Consider the following 25,000-nt stretch of genomic DNA (forward strand, 5'->3'; position numbering starts at 1 on the left):
ATGGAGGCTCTGCCTTTCGAGCAAGTGGAGAGAAATTGGAGGAGAACAACTTTCGACTCAACACTTCTTCTTTCCTGGATGCTTTTCTCAATAAACTGGGCTTTGACAGTGGTATCAAGCCGTCCTTGTCTTCAGCAGGACACAGAAACAGGCACCAAGTCTCCTAACCAAGTTCAACCACACTCTGCAACTTAATATACCAATGCTTTACAAATTAGCCAACTGTGTCATCAGCAAAGGCAGCCAACGTGCCAATCCTTTATAATTCTTCTGTAGTACTTTTCTTTCTCGTAGGCAAAATTAGCACTTTAACTGCACAAATCATACAGATTTTACACTTGAAGCACTCCATGAACACATACTTATACACCTTGCATTTCATCTACACACCCTTAAGCCAAAAACCCATTCTGTCAAGTCAAAATTCTGCAACCCTATTACATATTCAGTGCGTGTACATAGAAGCACTTCTTAATGCCACTAACATGAACAAGATTTTAGGCTGAAGATGCAATCTAAATGACTGTGCAGTATGTACTCCACTTCATGAATAATTAGGAATGAGAACATGATGGCTATATGAGTATTGGAAGAGCCTGCTTCCATTCTGAATGGAAAGCTGAGTTGTGTGACCATTGGCAAAAACCGACCACGAAGGGACTCCAACCCTCAATCTTCTGATTCGAAGTCAGACGCCTTATCCATTAGGCCACGCGGTCATATGTCCTGCTGTGCTTATTTTTATAATGTAGGTGGTATGCAAGAATGGGAAATATGATATTTATAGTTATTTAGGTTTACATCCCATTGTGTGTTTTCAGCTCTTTTCAATTAAAGCACTCTTTTGGAATCTATATAATGAAAATGTCACCAGTACGATAAGCTTTTGTTTTCTTTTTTGCATTTAAACCTCTTTCTTCATGAGAATAAAGCTCGGTTGCATGCTTTACATAGCTCTGGATATTTCTAGAGGTGGAGAGAAACTGTTTTGACAGTAGTACATCTGCTCCTTTCTGGATATGTCAATTTACACATGCTCAAAGGTTGTATACGTTTCATGAATCCTGCCTTGCCCTATTCAAGTAGCTGAAAGCCTGTCACCACCTCTAGAAACAACAGTTACACCAATCCAATTTAAATCATTTTTTCCAAAGGAATATCTTCTGCCGGGTCAAAGTTGCATCTGACAAAGATAGGTGTTTAAAAATCTACTTTGTAGTTTCAGAACACCAACATGACTCTGAAGAGTACAGAAGTAAAATGGTACCATTTCAAAGTTCCTAATACCTCATAAGCTTCTGAGCGGAAGCATGTAATAAATATATCAATTTTTCTGGAAAAGTAAGAGTGGATATTGGTTTTCACCTCAGATGTGACTCGAACCCACAATCCCTGGCTTAGGAGGCCAGTGCCTTATCCATTAGGCCACTGAGGCACAGATAAACACTTGCAGTCTAGAGGCATTATTTAGATGTATTCAATCGTCAAACACTGGTATCTGAACACAGGACATTTACCAGTTCTCTCCATAAGTAAACTTCCCATTTTCATCCTCTTCCATCCCCGACTTTAACACTCTGTTCTGTACTATAATGGAGGCTCTGCATTTCGAGCAAGTGGAGAGAAATTGGAGGAGAACCACTTTCGACTCAACACTTCTTCTTTCCTGGATGCTTTTCTCAATAAACTGGGCTTTGACAGTGGTATCAAGCCGTCCTTGTCTTCAGCAGGACACAGAAACAGGCACCAAGTCTCCTAACCAAGTTCAACCACACTCTGCAACTTAATAGACCAATGCTTTACAAATTAGCCAACTGTGTCATCAGCAAAGGCAGCCAATGTGCCAATCCTTTATAATTCTTCTGTAGTACTTTTCTTTCTCGTAGGCAAAATTAGCACTTTAACTGCACAAATCATACAGATTTTTCACTTGAAGCACTCCATCAACACATACTTACACACCTTGCATTTCATCTACACACCCTTAAGCTAAAAACCCATTCTGTCAAGTCAAAATTCTGCAACCCTATTACATATTCAGTGCGTGTACATAGAAGCACTTCTTAATGCCACTAACATGGACAAGATTTTTGGCTGAAGATGCAATCTAAATGACTGTGCAGTATGTACTCCACTTCATGAATAATTAGGAATGAGAACATGATGGCTTTAAGAGTATTGGAAGAGCCTGCTTCCATTCTGAATGGAAAGCTGAGTTGTGTGACCATTGGCAAAAACCGACCACGAAGGGACTCGAACCCTCAATCTTCTGATCAGAAGTCAGACGCCTTATCCATTAGGTCACGTGGTCATATGTCCTGCTGATCTTATTTTTATAATGTAGGTGGTATTCAAGGATGGGAAATATCATATTGATAGTTATTTAGGTTTACATCCCATTGTGTTTTTTCAGCTCCTTTCAATTAAAGCACTCTTTTGGAATCGATATAATGAGAATGTCACCAGTACGATAAGCTTTTGTTTTCTTTTTTGCATTTAAACCTCTTTCTTCATGAGATTAAAGCTCAGTTGTATGCTTTACATAGCTCTGGATATTTCCAGAAGTGGAGAGAAACTGTTTTGACAGTAGTACAAACTGCTCCTTTCTGGATATGCCAATTTACACACGCTCAAAGGTTGTATATGTTTCATGAATCCTGACTTGCCCTATTCAAGTAGCTGAAAGCCTGTCACCACCTCTAGAAACAACAGTTACACCAATCCAATTCAAATCATTTTTTCCAAAGGAATATCTTCTGCCGGGTCAAAGTTGCATCTGACAAAGATAGGTGTTTAAAAATCTACTTTGTAGTTTCAGAACACCAACATGACCCTGAAGAGTACAAAAGTAAAATGGTACCATTTCAAAGTTCCTAATACCTCATAAGCTTCTGAGCGGAAGCATGTAATAAATATATACATTTTTCTGGAAAAGTAAGAGCGGATATTGGTTTTCACCTCAGATGGGACTCGAACCCACAATCCCTGGCTTAGGAGACCAGTGCCTTATCCATTAGGCCACTGAGGAACAGATAAACACTTGCAGTATAGAGGCATTATTTAAATGTATTCAATTGTCAAACACTGGTCTCTGCACACAGGATATTTCTCAGTTCTCTCCATAAGTAAACTTCCCATTTTCATCCTCTTCCATCCCCGACTTTAACACTCTGTTCTGTGCTATAATGGAGGCTCTGCATTTCGAGCAAGTGGAAAGAAATTGGAGGAGAACAACTTTCGACTCAACACTTCTTCTTTCCTGGATGCTTTTCTCAATAAACTGGGCTTTGACAGTGGTATCAAGCCGTCCTTGTCTTCAGCAGGACACAGAAACAGGCACCAAGTCTCCTAACCAAGTTCAACCACACTCTGCAACTTAATAGACCAATGCTTTACAAATTAGCCAACTGTGTCATCAGCAAAGGCAGCCAATGTGACAATCCTTTATAATTCTTCTGTAGTACTTTTCTTTCTCGTAGGCAAAAATAAGCACTTTAACTGCACAAATCATACAGATTTTACACTTGAAGCACTCCATGAACACATACTTACACACCTTGCATTTCATCTACACACCCTTAAGCTAAAAACCCATTCTGTCAAGTCAAAATTCTGCGACCCTATTACATATTCAGTGCATGTACATAGAAGCACTTCTTAATGCCACTAACATGGACAAGGTTTTAGGCTGAAGATGCAATCTAAATGACTGTGCAGTATGTACTCCACTTCATGAATAATTAGGAATGAGAACATGATGGCTATAAGAGTATTGGAAGAGCCTGCTTCCATTCTGAATGGAAAGCTGAGTTGTGTGACCATTGGCAAAAACCAAGCACAAATGGACTCGAACCCTCAATCTTCTGATCCGAAGTCAGACGCCTTATCCATTAGGCCACGCAGTCATATGTCCTGCTGTGCTTATTTTTATAATGTAGGTGGTATGCAAGGATGGGGAATATGATATTGATAGTTATTTAGGTTTACATCCCATTGTGTTTTTTCAGCTCCTTTCAATTAAAGCACTCTTTTGGAATAGATATAATGAGAATGTCACCGGTACGATAAGCTTTTGTATTCTTTTATGCATTTAAAGCTCTTTCTTCATGAGATTAAAGCTCAGTTGTATGCTTTACATAGCTCTGGATATTTCCAGACGTGGAGAGAAACTGTTTTGACAGTAGTACAAACTGCTCCTTTCTGGATATGCCAATTTACACACGCTCAAAGGTTGTATACGTTTCATGAATCCTGACTTGCCCTATTCAAGTAGCTGAAAGCCTGTCACCACCTCTAGAAAGAACAGTTACACCAATCCAATTCAAATCATTTTTTCCAAAGGAATATCTTCTGCCGGGTCAAAGTTGCATCTGACAAAGATAGGTGTTTAAAAATCTACTTTGTAGTTTCAGAACACCAACATGACCCTGAAGAGTACAGAAGTAAAATGGTACCATTTCAAAGTTCCTAATACCTCATAAGCTTCTGAGCGGAAGAATGTAATAAATATATCACTTTTTCTGGAAAAGTAAGGGTGGATATTGGTTTTCACCTCAGATGGGACTCGAACCCACAATTCCTGGCTTAGGAGGCCAGTGCCTTATCCATTAGGCCACTGAGGCACAGATAAACACTTGCATTCTAGAGGCATTATTTAAATGTATTCAATCGTCTGCACACAGGACATTTCTCAGTTCTCTCCATAAGTAAACTTCCCATTTTCATCCTCTTCCATCCCCGACTTTAACACTCTGTTCCGTGCTATAATGGAGGCTCTGCATTTCGAGCAAGTGGAAAGAAATTGGAGGAGAACAACTTTCGACTCAACACTTCTTCTTTCCTGGATGCTTTTCTCAATAAACTGGGCTTTGACAGTGGAATCAAGCCGTCCTTGTCTTCAGCAGGACACAGAAACAGGCACCAAGTCTCCTAACCAAGTTCAACCACACTCTGCAACTTAATAGACCAATGCTTTACAAATTAGCCAACTGTGTCATCAGCAAAGGCAGCCAATGTGCCAATCCTTTATAATTCTTCTGTAGTACTTTTCTTTCTCGTAGGCAAAATTAGCACTTTAACTGCACAAATCATACAGATTTTACACTTGAAGCACTCCATGAACACATACTTACACACCTTGCATTTCATCTACACACCCTTAAGCTAAAACCCATTCTGTCAAGTCAAAATTCTGCAACCCTATTACATATTCAGTGCGTGTACATAGAAGCACTTCTTAATGCAACTAACATGGACAAGATTTTAGGCTGAAGATGCAATCTAAATGACTGTGCAGTATGTACTCCACTTCATGAATAATTAGGAATGATAACATGATGGCTATAAGAGTATTGGAAGAGCCTGCTTCCATTCTGAATGGAAAGCTGAGTTGTGTGACCATTGGCAAAAACAGACCACGAAGGGACTCGAACCCTCAATCTTCTGATCAGAAGTCAGACACCTTATCCATTAGGCCACGCGGTCATATGTCCTGCTGTGCTTATTTTTATAATGTAGGTGGTATTCAAGGATGGGAAATATGATATTGATAGTTATTTAGGTTTACATCCCATTGTGTTTTTTCAGCTCCTTTCAATTAAAGCACTCTTTTGGAATCGATATAATGAGAATGTCACCAGTACGATAAGCTTTTGTTTTCTTTTTTGCATTTAAACCTCTTTCTTCATGAGATTAAAGCTCAGTTGTATGCTTTACATAGCTCTGGATATTTCCAGACGTGGAGAGAAACTGTTTTGACAGTAGCACAAACTGCTCCTTTCTGGATATGCCAATTTACACACGCTCAAAGGTTGTATACGTTTCATGAATCCTGACTTGCCCTATTCAAGTAGCTGAAAGCCTGTCACCACCTCTAGAAAGAACAGTTACACCAATCCAATTCAAATCATTTTTTCCAAAGGAATATCTTCTGCCGGGTCAAAGTTGCATCTGACAAAGATAGGTGTTTAAAAATCTACTTTGTAGTTTCAGAACACCAACATGACCCTGTAGAGTACAGAAGTAAAATGGTACCATTTCAAAGTTCCTAATACCTCATAAGCTTCTGAGAGGAAGGATGTAATAAATATATAAATTTTTCTGGAAAAGTAAAAGTGGATATTGGGTTTCACCTCAGATGAGACTCGAACCCACAATCCCTGGCTTAGGAGGCCAGTGCCTTATCCATTAGGCCACTGAGGATAAACACTTGCTGTCTAGAGGCATTATTTAAATGTATTCAATCGTCAAACACTGGTGTCTGCACACAGGACATTCCTCAGTTCTCTCCATAAGTAAACTTCCCATTTTCATCCTCTTCCATCCCCGACTTTAACACTCTGTTCTGTGCTGTAATGGAGGCTCTGCATTTCGAGCAAGTGGAAAGAAATTGGAGGAGAACAACTTTCGACTCAACACTTCTTCTTTCCTGGATGCTTTTCTCAATAAACTGGGCTTTGACAGTGGTATCAAGCCGTCCTTGTCTTCAGCAGGACACAGAAACAGGCACCAAGTCTCCTAACCAAGTTCAACCACACTCTGCAACTTAATAGACCAATGCTTTACAAATTAGCCAACTGTGTCATCAGCAAAGGCGGCCAATGTGCCAATCCTTTATAATTCTTCTGTAGTACTTTTCTTTCTCGTAGGCAAAATTAGCACTTTAACTGCACAAATCATACAGATTTTACACTTGAAGCACTCCATGAACACATACTTACACACCTTGCATTTCATGTACACACCCTTAAGCTAAAAACCCATTCTGTCAAGTCAAAATTCTGCAACCCTATTACATATTCAGTGCGTGTACATAGAAGCACTTCTTAATGCCACTAACATGGACAAGATTTTATGCTGAAGATGCAATCTAAATGACTGTGCAGTATGTACTCCACTTCATGAATAATTAGGAATGAGAACATGATGGCTATAAGAGTATTGGAAGAGCCTGCTTCCATTCTGAATGGAAAGCTGAGTTGTGTGACCATTGGCAAAAACCGACCACGAAGGGACTCGAACCCTCAATCTTCTGATCCGAAGTCAGACGCCTTATCCATTAGGCCACGCGGTCATATGTCCTGCTGTGCTTATTTTTATAATGTAGGTGGTATGCAAGGATGGGAAATATGATATTGATAGTTATTTAGGTTTACATCCCATTGTGTTTTTTCAGCTCCTTTCAATTAAAGCACTCTTTTAGAATCGATATAATGAGAATGTCACCAGTACGATAAGCTTTTGTTTTCTTTTTTGCATTTAAACCGCTTTCTTCATGAGATTAAAGCTCAGTTGTATGCTTTACATAGCTCTGGATATTTCCAGAAGTGGAGAGAAACTGTTTTGACAGTAGTACAAACTGCTCCTTTCTGGATATGCCAATTTACACACGCTCAAAGGTTGTATACGTTTCATGAATCCTGACTTGCCCTATTCAAGTAGCTGAAAGCCTGTCACCACCTCTAGAAACAACAGTTACACCAATCCAATTGAAATCATTTTTTCCAAAGGAATATCTTCTGCCGGGTCAAAGTTGCATCTGACAAAGATAGGTGTTTAAAAATCTACTTTGTAGTTTCAGAACACCAACATGACCCTGAAGAGTACAAAAGTAAAATGGTACCATTTCAAAGTTCCTAATACCTCATAAGCTTCTGAGCGGAAGCATGTAATAAATATATACATTTTTCTGGAAAAGTAAGAGCGGATATTGGTTTTCACCTCAGATGGGACTCGAACCCACAATCCCTGGCTTAGGAGACCAGTGCCTTATCCATTAGGCCACTGAGGAACAGATAAACACTTGCAGTATAGAGGCATTATTTAAATGTATTCAATTGTCAAACACTGGTCTCTGCACACAGGATATTTCTCAGTTCTCTCCATAAGTAAACTTCCCATTTTCATCCTCTTCCATCCCCGACTTTAACACTCTGTTCTGTGCTATAATGGAGGCTCTGCATTTCGAGCAAGTGGAAAGAAATTGGAGGAGAACAACTTTCGACTCAACACTTCTTCTTTCCTGGATGCTTTTCTCAATAAACTGGGCTTTGACAGTGGTATCAAGCCGTCCTTGTCTTCAGCAGGACACAGAAACAGGCACCAAGTCTCCTAACCAAGTTCAACCACACTCTGCAACTTAATAGACCAATGCTTTACAAATTAGCCAACTGTGTCATCAGCAAAGGCAGCCAATGTGACAATCCTTTATAATTCTTCTGTAGTACTTTTCTTTCTCGTAGGCAAAAATAAGCACTTTAACTGCACAAATCATACAGATTTTACACTTGAAGCACTCCATGAACACATACTTACACACCTTGCATTTCATCTACACACCCTTAAGCTAAAAACCCATTCTGTCAAGTCAAAATTCTGCGACCCTATTACATATTCAGTGCATGTACATAGAAGCACTTCTTAATGCCACTAACATGGACAAGGTTTTAGGCTGAAGATGCAATCTAAATGACTGTGCAGTATGTACTCCACTTCATGAATAATTAGGAATGAGAACATGATGGCTATAAGAGTATTGGAAGAGCCTGCTTCCATTCTGAATGGAAAGCTGAGTTGTGTGACCATTGGCAAAAACCAAGCACAAATGGACTCGAACCCTCAATCTTCTGATCCGAAGTCAGACGCCTTATCCATTAGGCCACGCAGTCATATGTCCTGCTGTGCTTATTTTTATAATGTAGGTGGTATGCAAGGATGGGGAATATGATATTGATAGTTATTTAGGTTTACATCCCATTGTGTTTTTTCAGCTCCTTTCAATTAAAGCACTCTTTTGGAATAGATATAATGAGAATGTCACCGGTACGATAAGCTTTTGTATTCTTTTATGCATTTAAAGCTCTTTCTTCATGAGATTAAAGCTCAGTTGTATGCTTTACATAGCTCTGGATATTTCCAGACGTGGAGAGAAACTGTTTTGACAGTAGTACAAACTGCTCCTTTCTGGATATGCCAATTTACACACGCTCAAAGGTTGTATACGTTTCATGAATCCTGACTTGCCCTATTCAAGTAGCTGAAAGCCTGTCACCACCTCTAGAAAGAACAGTTACACCAATCCAATTCAAATCATTTTTTCCAAAGGAATATCTTCTGCCGGGTCAAAGTTGCATCTGACAAAGATAGGTGTTTAAAAATCTACTTTGTAGTTTCAGAACACCAACATGACCCTGAAGAGTACAGAAGTAAAATGGTACCATTTCAAAGTTCCTAATACCTCATAAGCTTCTGAGCGGAAGAATGTAATAAATATATCACTTTTTCTGGAAAAGTAAGGGTGGATATTGGTTTTCACCTCAGATGGGACTCGAACCCACAATTCCTGGCTTAGGAGGCCAGTGCCTTATCCATTAGGCCACTGAGGCACAGATAAACACTTGCATTCTAGAGGCATTATTTAAATGTATTCAATCGTCTGCACACAGGACATTTCTCAGTTCTCTCCATAAGTAAACTTCCCATTTTCATCCTCTTCCATCCCCGACTTTAACACTCTGTTCCGTGCTATAATGGAGGCTCTGCATTTCGAGCAAGTGGAAAGAAATTGGAGGAGAACAACTTTCGACTCAACACTTCTTCTTTCCTGGATGCTTTTCTCAATAAACTGGGCTTTGACAGTGGAATCAAGCCGTCCTTGTCTTCAGCAGGACACAGAAACAGGCACCAAGTCTCCTAACCAAGTTCAACCACACTCTGCAACTTAATAGACCAATGCTTTACAAATTAGCCAACTGTGTCATCAGCAAAGGCAGCCAATGTGCCAATCCTTTATAATTCTTCTGTAGTACTTTTCTTTCTCGTAGGCAAAATTAGCACTTTAACTGCACAAATCATACAGATTTTACACTTGAAGCACTCCATGAACACATACTTACACACCTTGCATTTCATCTACACACCCTTAAGCTAAAACCCATTCTGTCAAGTCAAAATTCTGCAACCCTATTACATATTCAGTGCGTGTACATAGAAGCACTTCTTAATGCAACTAACATGGACAAGATTTTAGGCTGAAGATGCAATCTAAATGACTGTGCAGTATGTACTCCACTTCATGAATAATTAGGAATGATAACATGATGGCTATAAGAGTATTGGAAGAGCCTGCTTCCATTCTGAATGGAAAGCTGAGTTGTGTGACCATTGGCAAAAACAGACCACGAAGGGACTCGAACCCTCAATCTTCTGATCAGAAGTCAGACACCTTATCCATTAGGCCACGCGGTCATATGTCCTGCTGTGCTTATTTTTATAATGTAGGTGGTATTCAAGGATGGGAAATATGATATTGATAGTTATTTAGGTTTACATCCCATTGTGTTTTTTCAGCTCCTTTCAATTAAAGCACTCTTTTGGAATCGATATAATGAGAATGTCACCAGTACGATAAGCTTTTGTTTTCTTTTTTGCATTTAAACCTCTTTCTTCATGAGATTAAAGCTCAGTTGTATGCTTTACATAGCTCTGGATATTTCCAGACGTGGAGAGAAACTGTTTTGACAGTAGCACAAACTGCTCCTTTCTGGATATGCCAATTTACACACGCTCAAAGGTTGTATACGTTTCATGAATCCTGACTTGCCCTATTCAAGTAGCTGAAAGCCTGTCACCACCTCTAGAAAGAACAGTTACACCAATCCAATTCAAATCATTTTTTCCAAAGGAATATCTTCTGCCGGGTCAAAGTTGCATCTGACAAAGATAGGTGTTTAAAAATCTACTTTGTAGTTTCAGAACACCAACATGACCCTGTAGAGTACAGAAGTAAAATGGTACCATTTCAAAGTTCCTAATACCTCATAAGCTTCTGAGAGGAAGGATGTAATAAATATATAAATTTTTCTGGAAAAGTAAAAGTGGATATTGGGTTTCACCTCAGATGAGACTCGAACCCACAATCCCTGGCTTAGGAGGCCAGTGCCTTATCCATTAGGCCACTGAGGATAAACACTTGCTGTCTAGAGGCATTATTTAAATGTATTCAATCGTCAAACACTGGTGTCTGCACACAGGACATTCCTCAGTTCTCTCCATAAGTAAACTTCCCATTTTCATCCTCTTCCATCCCCGACTTTAACACTCTGTTCTGTGCTGTAATGGAGGCTCTGCATTTCGAGCAAGTGGAAAGAAATTGGAGGAGAACAACTTTCGACTCAACACTTCTTCTTTCCTGGATGCTTTTCTCAATAAACTGGGCTTTGACAGTGGTATCAAGCCGTCCTTGTCTTCAGCAGGACACAGAAACAGGCACCAAGTCTCCTAACCAAGTTCAACCACACTCTGCAACTTAATAGACCAATGCTTTACAAATTAGCCAACTGTGTCATCAGCAAAGGCGGCCAATGTGCCAATCCTTTATAATTCTTCTGTAGTACTTTTCTTTCTCGTAGGCAAAATTAGCACTTTAACTGCACAAATCATACAGATTTTACACTTGAAGCACTCCATGAACACATACTTACACACCTTGCATTTCATGTACACACCCTTAAGCTAAAAACCCATTCTGTCAAGTCAAAATTCTGCAACCCTATTACATATTCAGTGCGTGTACATAGAAGCACTTCTTAATGCCACTAACATGGACAAGATTTTATGCTGAAGATGCAATCTAAATGACTGTGCAGTATGTACTCCACTTCATGAATAATTAGGAATGAGAACATGATGGCTATAAGAGTATTGGAAGAGCCTGCTTCCATTCTGAATGGAAAGCTGAGTTGTGTGACCATTGGCAAAAACCGACCACGAAGGGACTCGAACCCTCAATCTTCTGATCCGAAGTCAGACGCCTTATCCATTAGGCCACGCGGTCATATGTCCTGCTGTGCTTATTTTTATAATGTAGGTGGTATGCAAGGATGGGAAATATGATATTGATAGTTATTTAGGTTTACATCCCATTGTGTTTTTTCAGCTCCTTTCAATTAAAGCACTCTTTTAGAATCGATATAATGAGAATGTCACCAGTACGATAAGCTTTTGTTTTCTTTTTTGCATTTAAACCGCTTTCTTCATGAGATTAAAGCTCAGTTGTATGCTTTACATAGCTCTGGATATTTCCAGAAGTGGAGAGAAACTGTTTTGACAGTAGTACAAACTGCTCCTTTCTGGATATGCCAATTTACACACGCTCAAAGGTTGTATACGTTTCATGAATCCTGACTTGCCCTATTCAAGTAGCTGAAAGCCTGTCACCACCTCTAGAAACAACAGTTACACCAATCCAATTGAAATCATTTTTTCCAAAGGAATATCTTCTGCCGGGTCAAAGTTGCATCTGACAAAGATAGGTGTTTAAAAATCTACTTTGTAGTTTCAGAACACCAACATGACCCTGTAGAGTACAAAAGTAAAATGGTACCAATTCAAAGTTCCTAATACCTCATAAGCTTCTGAGCGGAAGGATGTAATAAATATATAAATTTTTCTGGAAAAGTAAAAGTGGATACTGGGTTTCACCTCAGATGAGACTCAAACCCACAATCCCTGGCTTAGGAGGCCAGTGCCTTATCCATTAGGCCACTGAGGATAAACACTTGCTTTCTAGAGGCATTATTTAAATGTATTCAATCGTCAAACACTGGTGTCTGCACACAGGACATTCCTCAGTTCTCTCCATAAGTAAACTTCCCATTTTCATCCTCTTCCATCCCCGACTTTAACACTCTGTTCTGTGCTGTAATGGAGGCTCTGCATTTCGAGCAAGTGGAAAGAAATTGGAGGAGAACAACTTTCGACTCAACACTTCTTCTTTCCTGGATGCTTTTCTCAATAAACTGGGCTTTGACAGTGGTATCAAGCCGTCCTTGTCTTCAGCAGGACACAGAAACAGGCACCAAGTCTCCTAACCAAGTTCAACCACACTCTGCAACTTAATAGACCAATGCTTTACAAATTAGCCAACTGTGTCATCAGCAAAGGCAGCCAATGTGCCAATCCTTTATATTTCTTCTGTAGTACTTTTCTTTCTCATAGGCAAAATTAGCACTTTAACTGCACAAATCATACAGATTTTACACTTGAAGCACTCCATGAACACATACTTACACACCTTGCATTTCATGTACACACCCTTAAGCTAAAAACCCATTCTGTCAAGTCAAAATTCTGCAACCCTATTACATATTCAGTGCGTGTACATAGAAGCACTTCTTAATGCCACTAACATGGACAAGATTTTATGCTGAAGATGCAATCTAAATGACTGTGCAGTATGTACTCAACTTCATGAATAATTAGGAATGAGAACATGATGGCTATAAGAGTATTGGAAGAGCCTGCTTACATTCTGAATGGAAAGCTGAGTTGTGTGACCATTAGCAAAAACCGACCACGAAGGGACTCGAACCCTCAATCTTCTGATCCGAAGTCAGACGCCTTATCCATTAGGCCACGCAATCATATGTCCCGCTGTGCTTATTTTTATAATGTAGGTGGTATGCAAGAATGGGAAATATGATATTGATAGGTATTTAGGTTTACATCCCATTGTGTTTTTTCAGCTCCTTTCAATTAAAGCACTCTTTTAGAATCGATATAATGAGAATGTCACCAGTACGATAAGCTTTTGTTTTCTTTTTTGCATTTAAACCTCTTTCTTCATGAGATTAAAGCTCAGTTGTATGCTTTACATAGCTCTGGATATTTCCAGAAGTGGAGAGAAACTGTTTTGACAGTAGTACAAACTGCTCCTTTCTGGATATGCCAATTTACACACGCTCAAAGGTTGTATATGTTTCATGAATCCTGACTCGCCCTATTCAAGTAGCTGAAAGCCTGTCACCACCTCTAGAAACAACAGTTACATCAATCCAATTCAAATCATTTTTTCCAAAGGAATATCTTCTGCCGGGTCAAAGTTGCATCTGACAAAGATAGGTGTTAAAAATCTACTTTGTAGTTTCAGAACACCAACATGACCCTGAAGAGTACAGAAGTAAAATGGTACCATTTCAAAGTTCCTAATACCTCATAAGCTTCTGAGCGGAAGCATGTAATAAATATGTACATTTTTCTGGAAAAGTAAGAGTGGATATTGGTTTTCACCTCAGATGGGACTCGAACCCACAATCCCTGGCTTAGGAGGCCAGTGCCTTATCCATTAGGCCACTGAGGCACAGATAAACACTTGCATGCTAGAGGCATTATTTAAATGTATTCAATCGTCAAACACTGGTGTCTGCACACAGGACATTTCTCAGTTCTCTCCATAAGTAAACTTCCCATTTTCATCCTCTTCCATCCCCGACTTTAACACTCTTTTCTATGCTATAATGGAGGCTCTGCATTTCGAGCAAGTGGAAAGAAATTGGAGGAGAACAACTTTCGACTCAACACTTCTTCTTTCCTGGATGCTTTTCTCAATAAACTGGGCTTTGACAGTGGTATCAAGCCGTCCTTGTCTTCAGCAGGACACAGAAACAGGCACCAAGTCTCCTAACCAAGTTTAACCACACTCTGCAACTTAATAGACCAATGCTTTACAAATTAGCCAACTGTGTCATCAGCAAAGGCAGCCAATGTGCCAATCCTTTATAATTCTTCTGTAGTACTTTTCTTTCTCATAGGCAAAATTAGCACTTTAACTGCACAAATCATACAGATTTTACACTTGAAGCACTCCATGAACACACACCTTCCATTTCATCTACACACCCTTAAGCTAAAAACCCATTCTGTCAAGTCAAAATTCTGCAACCCTATTACATATTCAGTGTGTGTACATTGAAGCACTTCTTAATGCCACTAACATGGACAAGATTTTAGGCTGAAGATGCAATCTAAATGACTGTGCAGTATGTACTCCACTTCATGAATAATTAGGAATGAGAACATGATGGCTATAAGAGTATTGGAAGAGCCTGCTTCCATTCTGAATGGAAAGCTGAGTTGTGTGACCATTGGCAAAATCCGACCACGAATGGACTCGAACCCTCAATCTTCTGATCCAAAGTCAGACGCCTTATCCATTAGGCCACGCGGTCATATGTCCTGCTGTGCTTATTTTTATAATGTAGGTGGTATGCAAGGATGGGAAATATGATATTGATAGTTATTTAGGTTTACATCTCATTGTGTTTTTTCAGCTCCTTTCAATTAAAGCACTCTTTTGGAATCGATATAATGAGAATGTCACCAGTACGATAAACTTTTGTTTTCTTTTTTGCATTTAAACCTCTTTCTTCATGAGATTAAAGCTCAGTTGTATGCTTTGCATAGCTCTGGATATTTCCAGACGTGGAGAGAAACTGTTTTGACAGTAGTACAAACTGCTCCTTTCTGGATATGCCAATTTACACACGCTCAAAGGTTGTATAAGGTACATGAATCCTGACTTGCCCTATTCAAGTAGCTGAAAGCCTGTCACCACCTCTAGAAACAACAGTTACACCAATCCAATTCAAATCATTTTTTCCAAAGGAATATCTTCTGCAGGGTCAAAGTTGCATCTGACAAAGATAGGTGTTTAAAAATCTACTTTGTAGTTTCAGAACACCAACATGACCCTGAAGAGTACAGAAGTAAAATGGTACCATTTCAAAGTTCCTAATACCTCATAAGCTTCTGAGCGGAAGAATGTAATAAATATATCAATTTTTATGGAAAAGTAAGAGTGGATATTGGTTTTCACCTCAGATGGTACTCGAAACCACAATCCCTGGCTTTGGAGGCCAGTGCCTTATGCATTAGGCCACTGAGGCACAGATAAACACTTTCATTCTAGAGGCATTATTTAAATGTATTCAATCGTCTGCACACAGGACATTTCTCAGTTCTCTCCATAAGTAAACTTCCCATTTTCATCCTCTTCCATCCTCGACTTTAACACTCTGTTCTGTGCTATAATGGAGGCTCTTCATTTCGAGCAAGTGGAGAGAAATTGGAGGAGAACCACTTTCGACTCAACACTTCTTCTTTCCTTAATGATTTTCTCAATAAACTGGGCTTTGACAGTGGTATCAAGCCGTCCTTGTCTTCAGCAGGACACAGAAACAGGCACCAAGTCTCCTAACCAAGTTCAACTACACTCTGCAACTTAATAGACCAATGCTTTACAAATTAGCCAACTGTGTCATCAGCAAAGGCAGCCAATGTGCCAATCCTTTGTAATTCTTCTGTAGTACTTTTCTTTCTCGTAGGCAAAATTAGCACTTTAACTGCACAAATCATACAGATTTTACACTTGAAGCACTCCATGAACACATACTTACACACCTTGCATTTCATGTACACACCTTTAAGCTAAAAACCCATTCTGTCAAGTCAAAATTCTGCAACCCTATTACATATTCAGTGCGTGTACATAGAAGCACTTCTTAATGCCACTAACATAGACAAGATTTTAGGCTGAAGATGCAATCTAAATGACTGTGCAGTATGTACTGCACTTCATGAATAATTAGGAATGAGAACATGATGGCTATAAGAGTATTGGAAGAGCCTGCTTCCATTCTGAATGGAAAGCTGGCATTGTGTGACCATTGGCAAAAACCGACCACGAAGGGACTCGAACCCTCAATCTTCTGATCCGAAGTCAGACACCTTATCCATTAGGCCACGCGGTCATATGTCCTGTTGTGCTTATTTTTATAATGTAGATGGTCTGCAAGGATGGGAAATATGATATTGATAGTTATTTAGGTGTACATCCCATTGTGTTTTTTCAGCTCCTTTCAATTAAAGCACTCTTTTGGAATTGATATAATGAGAATGTCACCAGTATGATAAGCTTTTGTTTTCTTTTTTGCATTTAAACCTCTTTCTTCATGAGATTAAAGCTCAGTTGTATGCTTTACATAGCTCTGGATATTTCCAGAAGTGGAGAGAAACTGTTCTGACAGTAGTACAAACTGCTCCTTTCTGGATATGCCAATTTACACACGCTCAAAGGTTGTATATGTTTCATGAATCCTGACTTGCCCTATTCAAGTAGCTGAAAGCCTGTCACCACCTCTAGAAACAACAGTTACACCAATCCAATTCAAATAATTTTTTCCAAACGAATATCTTCTGCCGGGTCAAAGTTGCATCTGACAAAGATAGGTGTTTAAAAATCTACTTTGTAGTTTCAGAACACCAACATGACCCTGAAGAGTACAGAAGTAAAATGGTACCATTTCAAAGTTCCTAATACCTCATAAGATTCTGAGCGGAAGCATGTAATAAATATATAAATTTTTCTGGAAAAGTAAGAGTGGATATTGGTTTTCATCTCAGATGGGAATCAAACCCACAATTCCTTGCTTAGGAGGCCAGTGCCTTATCCATTAGGCCACTGAGGGACAGATAAACACTGCAGTCTAGAGGCATTATTTAAATGTATTCAATCGTCAAACACTGGTGTCTGCACACAGGACATTTCTCAGTTCTCTCCATAAGTAAACTTCCCATTTTCATCCTCTTCCATCCCCGACTTTAACACTCTGTTCTGTGCTATAATGGAGGCTCTGCATTTCGAGCAAGTGGAGAGAAATTGGAGGAGAACCACTTTCGACTCAACACTTCTTCTTTCCTGGATGCTTTTCTCAATAAACTGGGCTTTGACAGTGGTATCAAGCCGTCCTTGTCTTCAGCAGGACACAGAAACAGGCACCAAGTCTCCTAACCAAGTTCAACAACACTCTGCAACTTAATATACCAATGCATTACAAATTAGCCAACTGTGTCACCAGCAAAGTCAGCCAATGTGCCAATCCTTTATAATTCTTCTGTAGTACTTTTCTTTCTTGTAGGCAAAATTAGCACTTTAACTGCACAAATCATACAGATTTTACACTTGAAGCACTCCATGAACACACACCTTGCATTTCATCTACACACCCTTAAGCTAAAAACCCATTCTGTCAAGTCAAAATTCTGCAACCCTATTACATATTCAGTGCGTGTACATAGAAGCACTTCTTAATGCCACTAACATGGACAAGATTTTAGGCTGAAGATGCAATCTAAATGACTGTGCAGTATGTACTCCACTTCATGAATAATTAGGAATGAGAACATGATGGCTATAAGAGTATTGGAAGAGCCTGCTTCCATTCTGAATGGAAAGCTGGCATTGTGTGACCATTGGCAAAAAACGACCACGAAGGGACTCGAACCCTCAATCTTCTGATCCGAAGTCAGACGCCTTATCCATTAGGCCACGCGGTCATATGTCCTACTGTGCTTATTTTTATAATGTAGGTGGTATGCAAGGATGGGAAATATGATATTGATAGTTATTTAGGTTTACATCCCATTGTGTTTTTTCAGCTCCTTTCAATTAAAGCACTCTTTTGGAATCGATATAATGAGAATGTCACCAGTACAATAAGCTTTTGCTTTCTTTTTTGCATTTAAACCTCTTTCTTCATGAGATTAAAGCTCAGTTGTATGCTTTACATAGTTCTGGATATTTCCAGAAGTGGAGAGAAACTGTTTTGACAGTAGTAAAAAAATGCTCCTTTCTGGATATGCCAATTTACACACGCTCAAAGGTTGTATATGTTTCATGAATCCTGACTTGCCCTATTCAAGTAGCTGAAAGCCTGTCACCACCTCTAGAAACAACAGTTACACCAATCCAATTCAAATAATTTTTTCCAAAGGAATATCTTCTGCCGGGTCAAAGTTGCATCTGACAAAGATAGGTGTTTAAAAATCTACTTTGTAGTTTCAGAACACCAACATGACCCTGAAGAGTACAGAAGTAAAATGGCACCATTTCAAAGTTCCTAATACCTCATAGGATTCTGAGCGGAAGCATGTAATAAATATATAAATTTTTCTGGAAAAGTAAGAGTGGATATTGGTTTTCATCTCAAATGGGACTCGAACCCACAATTCCTGGCTTAAGAGGCCAGTGCCTTATCCATTAGGCCACTGAGGGACAGATAAACACTGCAGTCTAGAGGCAATATTTAAATGTATTCAATCGTCAAACACTGGTGTCTGCACACAGGACATTTCTCAGTTCTCTCCATAAGTAAACTTCCCATTTTCATCCTCTTCCATCCCCGACTTTAACACTCTGTTCTGTGCTATAAAGGAGGCTCTGCATTTCGAGCAAGTGGAGAGAAATTGGAGGAGAACCACTTTCGACTCAACACTTCTTCTTTCCTGGATGCTTTTCTCAATAAACTGGGCTTTGACAGTGGTATCAAGCCGTCCTTGTCTTCAGCAGGACACAGAAACAGGCACCAAGTCTCCTAACCAAGTTCAACCACACTCTGCAACTTAATAGACCAATGCATTACAAATTAGCCAACTGTGTCATCAGCAAAGGCAGCCAATGTGCCAATCCTTTATAATTCTTCTGTAGTACTTTTCTTTCTCGTAGGCAAAACTAGCACTTTAACTGCACAAATCATACAGATTTTACACTTGAAGCACTCCATGAACACACACCTTGCATTTCATCTACACACCCTTAAGCTAAAAACCCATTCTGTCAAGTCAAAATTCTGCAACCCTATTACATATTCAGTGCGTGTACATAGAAGCACTTCTTAATGCCACTAAAATGGACAAGATTTTAGGCTGAAGATGCAATCTAAATGACTGTGCAGTATGTACTCCACTTCATGAATAATTAAGAATGAGAACATGATGGCTATAAGAGTATTGGAAGAGCCTGCTTCCATTCTGAATAAAAATCTGAGTTGTGTGACCATTGGCAAAAACTGACCACGAAGGGACTCGAACCCTCAATCTTCTGATCCGAAGTCAGACGCCTTATCCATTAGGCCACGCGGTCATATGTCCTACTGTGCTTATTTTTATAATGTAGGTGGTATGCAAGGATGGGAAATATGATATTGATAGTTATTTAGGTTTACATCCCATTGTGTTTTTTCAGCTCCTTTCAATTAAAGCACTCTTTTGGAATTGATATAATGAGAATGTCACCAGTATGATAAGCTTTTGTTTTCTTTTTTGCATGTAAACCTCTTTCTTCATGAGATTAAAGCTCAGTTGTATGCTTTACATAGCTCTGGATATTTCCAGAAGTGGAGAGAAACTGTTTTGACAGTAGTACAAACTGCTCCTTTCTGGATATGCCAATTTACACACGCTCAAAGGTTGTATATGTTTCATGAATCCTGACTTGCCCTATTCAAGTAGCTGAAAGCCTGTCACCACCTCTAGAAACAACAGTTACACCAATCCAATTCAAATAATTTTTTCCAAAGGAATATCTTCTGCCGGGTCAAAGTTGCATCTGACAAAGATAGGTGTTTAAAAATCTACTTTGTAGTTTCAGAACACCAACATGACCCTGAAGAGTACAGAAGTAAAATGGTACCATTTCAAAGTTCCTAATACCTCATAAGATTCTGAGCGGTAGCATGTAATAAATATATAAATTTTTCTGGAAAAGTAAGAGTGGATATTGGTTTTCATCTCAGATGGGAATCGAACCCACAATTCCTTGCTTAGGAGGCCAGTGCCTTATCCATTAGGCCACTGAGGGACAGATAAACACTGCAGTCTAGAGGCATTATTTAAATGTATTCAATCGTCAAACACTGGTGTCTGCACACAGGACATTTCTCAGTTCTCTCCATAAGTAAACTTCCCATTTTCATCCTCTTCCATCCCCGACTTTAACACTCTGTTCTGTGCTATAATGGAGGCTCTGCATTTCGAGCAAGTGGAGAGAAATTGGAGGAGAACCACTTTCGACTCAACACTTCTTCTTTCCTGGATGCTTTTCTCAATAAACTGGGCTTTGACAGTGGTATCAAGCCGTCCTTGTCTTCAGCAGGACACAGAAACAGGCACCAAGTCTCCTAACCAAGTTCAACCACACTCTGCAACTTAATATACCAATGCATTACAAATTAGCCAACTGTGTCACCAGCAAAGGCAGCCAATGTGCCAATCCTTTATAATTCTTCTGTAGTACTTTTCTTTCTTGTAGGCAAAATTAGCACTTTAACTGCACAAATCATACAGATTTTACACTTGAAGCACTCCATGAACACACACCTTGCATTTCATCTACACACCCTTAAGCTAAAAACCCATTCTGTCAAGTCAAAATTCTGCAACCCTATTACATATTCAGTGCGTGTACATAGAAGCACTTCTTAATGCCACTAACATGGACAAGATTTTAGGCTGAAGATGCAATCTAAATGACTGTGCAGTATGTACTCCACTTCATGAATAATTAGGAATGAGAACATGATGGCTATAAGAGTATTGGAAGAGCCTGCTTCCATTCTGAATGGAAAGCTGAGTTGTGTGACCATTGGCAAAAACCGACCATGAAGGGACTCGAACCCTCAATCTTCTGATCCGAAGTCAGACGCCAGATCCATGAGGCCACGCGGTCATATGTCCTGCTGTGCTTATTTTTATAATGTAGGTGGTGTGCAAGGATGGGAAATATGATATTGATAGTTATTTAGGTTTACATCCCATTGTGTTTTTTCAGCTCCTTTCAATTAAAGCACTCTTTTAGAATCGATATAATGAGAATGTCACCAGTACGATAAGCTTTTGTTTTCTTTTTTGCATTTAAACCTCTTTCTTCATGAGATTAAAGCTCAGTTGTATGCTTTACATAGCTCTGAATATTTCCAGAAGTGGGGAGAAACTGTTTTGACAGTAGTACAAACTGCTCCTTTCTGGATATGCCAATTTACACACGCTCAAAGGTTGTATATGTTTCATGAATCCTGACTTGCCCTATTCAAGTAGCTGAAAGCCTGTCACCTCCTCTAGAAACAACAGTTACACCAATCCAATTGAAATCATTTTTTCCAAAGGAATATCTTCTGCCGGGTCAAAGTTGCATCTGACAAAGATAGGTGTTTAAAAATCTACTTTGTAGTTTCAGAACACCAACATGACCCTGTAGAGTACAGAAGTAAAATGGTACCATTTCAAAGTTCCTAATACCTCATAAGCTTCTGAGCGGAAGGATGTAATAAATATATACATTTTTCTGGAAAAGTAAAAGTGGATATTGGGTTTCACCTCAGATGAGACTCGAACCCACAATCCCTGGCTTAAGAGGCCAGTGCCTTATCCATTAGGCCACTGAGGATAAGCATTTGCTGTCTAGAGGCATTATTTAAATGTATTCAATCGTCAAACACTGGTGTCTGCACACAGGACATTCCTCAGTTCTCTCCATAAGTAAACTTCCCATTTTCATCCTCTTCCATCCCCGACTTTAAAACTCTGTTCTGTGCTGTAATGGAGGCTCTGCATTTCGAGCAAGTGGAAAGAAATTGGAGGAGAACAACTTTCGACTCAACACTTCTTCTTTCCTGGATGCTTTTCTCAATAAACTGGGCTTTGACAGTGGTATCAAGCCGTCCTTGTCTTCAGCAGGACACAGAAACAGGCACCAAGTCTCCTAACCAAGTTCAACCACACTCTGCAACTTAATAGACCAATGCTTTACAAATTAGCCAACTGTGTCATCAGCAAAGGCAGCCAATGTGCCAATCCTTTATAATTCTTCTGTAGTACTTTTCTTTCTCGTAGGCAAAATTAGCACTTTAACTGCACAAATCATACAGATTTTACACTTGAAGCACTCCATGAACACATACTTACACACCTTGCATTTCATGTACACACCCTTAAGCTAAAAACCCATTCTGTCAAGTCAAAATTCTGCAACCCTATTACATATTCAGTGCGTGTACATAGAAGCACTTCTTAATGCCACTAACATGGACAAGATTTTAGGCTGAAGATGCAATCTAAATGACTGTGCAGTATGTACTCCACTTCATGAATAATTAGGAATGAGAACATGATGGCTATAAGAGTATTGGAAGAGCCTGCTTCCATTCTGAATGGAAAGCTGGCATTGTGTGACCATTGGCAAAAAACGACCACGAAGGGACTCGAACCCTCAATCTTCTGATCCGAAGTCAGACGCCTTATCCATTAGGCCACACGGTCATATGTCCTGCTGTGCTTATTTTTATAATGTAGGTGGTATGCAAGGATGGGAAATATGATATTGATAGTTATTTAGGTTTACATCCCATTGTGTTTTTTCAGCTCCTTTCAATTAAAGCACTCTTTTGGAATCGATATAATGAGAATGTCACCAGTACGATAAGCTTTTGCTTTCTTTTTTGCATTTAAACCTCTTTCTTCATGAGATTAAAGCTCAGTTGTATGCTTTACATAGTTCTGGATATTTCCAGAAGTGGAGAGAAACTGTTTTGACAGTAGTAAAAAAATGCTCCTTTCTGGATATGCCAATTTACACACGCTCAAAGGTTGTATATGTTTCATGAATCCTGACTTGCCCTATTCAAGTAGCTGAAAGCCTGTCACCACCTCTAGAAACAACAGTTACACCAATCCAATTCAAATAATTTTTTCCAAAGGAATATCTTCTGCCGGGTCAAAGTTGCATCTGACAAAGATAGGTGTTTAAAAATCTACTTTGTAGTTTCAGAACACCAACATGACCCTGAAGAGTACAGAAGTAAAATGGCACCATTTCAAAGTTCCTAATACCTCATAGGATTCTGAGCGGAAGCATGTAATCAATATATACATTTTTCTGGAAAAGTAATAGTGGATATTGGTTTTCATCTCAAATGGGACTCGAACCCACAATTCCTGGCTTAAGAGGCCAGTGCCTTATCCATTAGGCCACTGAGGGACAGATAAACACTGCAGTCTAGAGGCAATATTTAAATGTATTCAATCGTCAAACACTGGTGTCTGCACACAGGACATTTCTCAGTTCTCTCCATAAGTAAACTTCCCATTTTCATCCTCTTCCATCCCCGACTTTAACACTCTGTTCTGTGCTATAATGGAGGCTCTGCATTTCGAGCAAGTGGAGAGAAATTGGAGGAGAACCACTTTCGACTCAACACTTCTTCTTTCCTGGATGCTTTTCTCAATAAACTGGGCTTTGACAGTGGTATCAAGCCGTCCTTGTCTTCAGCAGGACACAGAAACAGGCACCAAGTCTCCTAACCAAGTTCAACCACACTCTGCAACTTAATAGACCAATGCATTACAAATTAGCCAACTGTGTCATCAGCAAAGGCAGCCAATGTGCCAATCCTTTATAATTCTTCTGTAGTACTTTTCTTTCTCGTAGGCAAAACTAGCACTTTAACTGCACAAATCATACAGATTTTACACTTGAAGCACTCCATGAACACACACCTTGCATTTCATCTACACACCCTTAAGCTAAAAACCCATTCTGTCAAGTCAAAATTCTGCAACCCTATTACATATTCAGTGCGTGTACATAGAAGCACTTCTTAATGCCACTAAAATGGACAAGATTTTAGGCTGAAGATGCAATCTAAATGACTGTGCAGTATGTACTCCACTTCATGAATAATTAGGAATGAGAACATGATGGCTATAAGAGTATTGGAAGAGCCTGCTTCCATTCTGAATAAAAATCTGAGTTGTGTGACCATTGGCAAAAACTGACCACGAAGGGACTCGAACCCTCAATCTTCTGATCCGAAGTCAGACGCCTTATCCATTAGGCCACGCGGTCATATGTCCTACTGTGCTTATTTTTATAATGTAGGTGGTATGCAAGGATGGGAAATATGATATTGATAGTTATTTAGGTTTACATCCCATTGGGTTTTTTCAGCTCCTTTCAATTAAAGCACTCTTTTGGAATTGATATAATGAGAATGTCACCAGTATGATAAGCTTTTGTTTTCTTTTTTGCATGTAAACCTCTTTCTTCATGAGATTAAAGCTCAGTTGTATGCTTTACATAGCTCTGGATATTTCCAGAAGTGGAGAGAAACTGTTTTGACAGTAGTACAAACTGCTCCTTTCTGGATATGCCAATTTACACACGCTCAAAGGTTGTATATGTTTCATGAATCCTGACTTGCCCTATTCAAGTAGCTGAAAGCCTGTCACCACCTCTAGAAACAACAGTTACACCAATCCAATTCAAATAATTTTTTCCAAAGGAATATCTTCTGCCGGGTCAAAGTTGCATCTGACAAAGATAGGTGTTTAA

The 25,000-nt window shown here is 39.3% G+C and overlaps 18 non-coding genes across 18 annotated transcripts; all 18 read right to left on the minus strand.

The window, feature by feature from the left end:
* Positions 1-646: 646 nt before the first annotated feature.
* On the minus strand, positions 647-719 carry TRNAR-UCG (transfer RNA arginine (anticodon UCG)). The gene has a single exon. It is a non-coding gene; the product is annotated as a tRNA-Arg (tRNA).
* Positions 720-1,362: 643 nt separating this feature from the next.
* TRNAR-CCU (transfer RNA arginine (anticodon CCU)) lies at positions 1,363-1,435 on the minus strand. The gene has a single exon. It is a non-coding gene; the product is annotated as a tRNA-Arg (tRNA).
* Positions 1,436-2,238: 803 nt separating this feature from the next.
* TRNAR-UCU (transfer RNA arginine (anticodon UCU)) lies at positions 2,239-2,311 on the minus strand. Its single transcript has one exon. It is a non-coding gene; the product is annotated as a tRNA-Arg (tRNA).
* Positions 2,312-2,953: 642 nt separating this feature from the next.
* On the minus strand, positions 2,954-3,028 carry TRNAR-CCU (transfer RNA arginine (anticodon CCU)). Its single transcript has one exon. It is a non-coding gene; the product is annotated as a tRNA-Arg (tRNA).
* A 1,521-nt stretch (positions 3,029-4,549) lies between these two features.
* On the minus strand, positions 4,550-4,622 carry TRNAR-CCU (transfer RNA arginine (anticodon CCU)). Its single transcript has one exon. It is a non-coding gene; the product is annotated as a tRNA-Arg (tRNA).
* A 789-nt stretch (positions 4,623-5,411) lies between these two features.
* TRNAR-UCU (transfer RNA arginine (anticodon UCU)) lies at positions 5,412-5,484 on the minus strand. The gene has a single exon. It is a non-coding gene; the product is annotated as a tRNA-Arg (tRNA).
* A 1,515-nt stretch (positions 5,485-6,999) lies between these two features.
* TRNAR-UCG (transfer RNA arginine (anticodon UCG)) lies at positions 7,000-7,072 on the minus strand. The gene has a single exon. It is a non-coding gene; the product is annotated as a tRNA-Arg (tRNA).
* Positions 7,073-7,714: 642 nt separating this feature from the next.
* On the minus strand, positions 7,715-7,789 carry TRNAR-CCU (transfer RNA arginine (anticodon CCU)). The gene has a single exon. It is a non-coding gene; the product is annotated as a tRNA-Arg (tRNA).
* A 1,521-nt stretch (positions 7,790-9,310) lies between these two features.
* Positions 9,311-9,383, minus strand: TRNAR-CCU (transfer RNA arginine (anticodon CCU)). Its single transcript has one exon. It is a non-coding gene; the product is annotated as a tRNA-Arg (tRNA).
* A 789-nt stretch (positions 9,384-10,172) lies between these two features.
* On the minus strand, positions 10,173-10,245 carry TRNAR-UCU (transfer RNA arginine (anticodon UCU)). Its single transcript has one exon. It is a non-coding gene; the product is annotated as a tRNA-Arg (tRNA).
* Positions 10,246-11,760: 1,515 nt separating this feature from the next.
* TRNAR-UCG (transfer RNA arginine (anticodon UCG)) lies at positions 11,761-11,833 on the minus strand. The gene has a single exon. It is a non-coding gene; the product is annotated as a tRNA-Arg (tRNA).
* A 1,515-nt stretch (positions 11,834-13,348) lies between these two features.
* On the minus strand, positions 13,349-13,421 carry TRNAR-UCG (transfer RNA arginine (anticodon UCG)). Its single transcript has one exon. It is a non-coding gene; the product is annotated as a tRNA-Arg (tRNA).
* Positions 13,422-14,064: 643 nt separating this feature from the next.
* TRNAR-CCU (transfer RNA arginine (anticodon CCU)) lies at positions 14,065-14,137 on the minus strand. Its single transcript has one exon. It is a non-coding gene; the product is annotated as a tRNA-Arg (tRNA).
* Positions 14,138-16,513: 2,376 nt separating this feature from the next.
* TRNAR-UCG (transfer RNA arginine (anticodon UCG)) lies at positions 16,514-16,586 on the minus strand. Its single transcript has one exon. It is a non-coding gene; the product is annotated as a tRNA-Arg (tRNA).
* A 1,512-nt stretch (positions 16,587-18,098) lies between these two features.
* Positions 18,099-18,171, minus strand: TRNAR-UCG (transfer RNA arginine (anticodon UCG)). Its single transcript has one exon. It is a non-coding gene; the product is annotated as a tRNA-Arg (tRNA).
* A 1,512-nt stretch (positions 18,172-19,683) lies between these two features.
* On the minus strand, positions 19,684-19,756 carry TRNAR-UCG (transfer RNA arginine (anticodon UCG)). The gene has a single exon. It is a non-coding gene; the product is annotated as a tRNA-Arg (tRNA).
* Positions 19,757-22,856: 3,100 nt separating this feature from the next.
* TRNAR-UCG (transfer RNA arginine (anticodon UCG)) lies at positions 22,857-22,929 on the minus strand. The gene has a single exon. It is a non-coding gene; the product is annotated as a tRNA-Arg (tRNA).
* A 1,512-nt stretch (positions 22,930-24,441) lies between these two features.
* Positions 24,442-24,514, minus strand: TRNAR-UCG (transfer RNA arginine (anticodon UCG)). Its single transcript has one exon. It is a non-coding gene; the product is annotated as a tRNA-Arg (tRNA).
* Positions 24,515-25,000: the final 486 nt, after the last annotated feature.

Source organism: Lissotriton vulgaris, chromosome 5 (assembly GCF_964263255.1).
Source record: "Lissotriton vulgaris chromosome 5, aLisVul1.2, whole genome shotgun sequence".
Classification (NCBI taxonomy): domain Eukaryota; kingdom Metazoa; phylum Chordata; class Amphibia; order Caudata; family Salamandridae; genus Lissotriton; species Lissotriton vulgaris.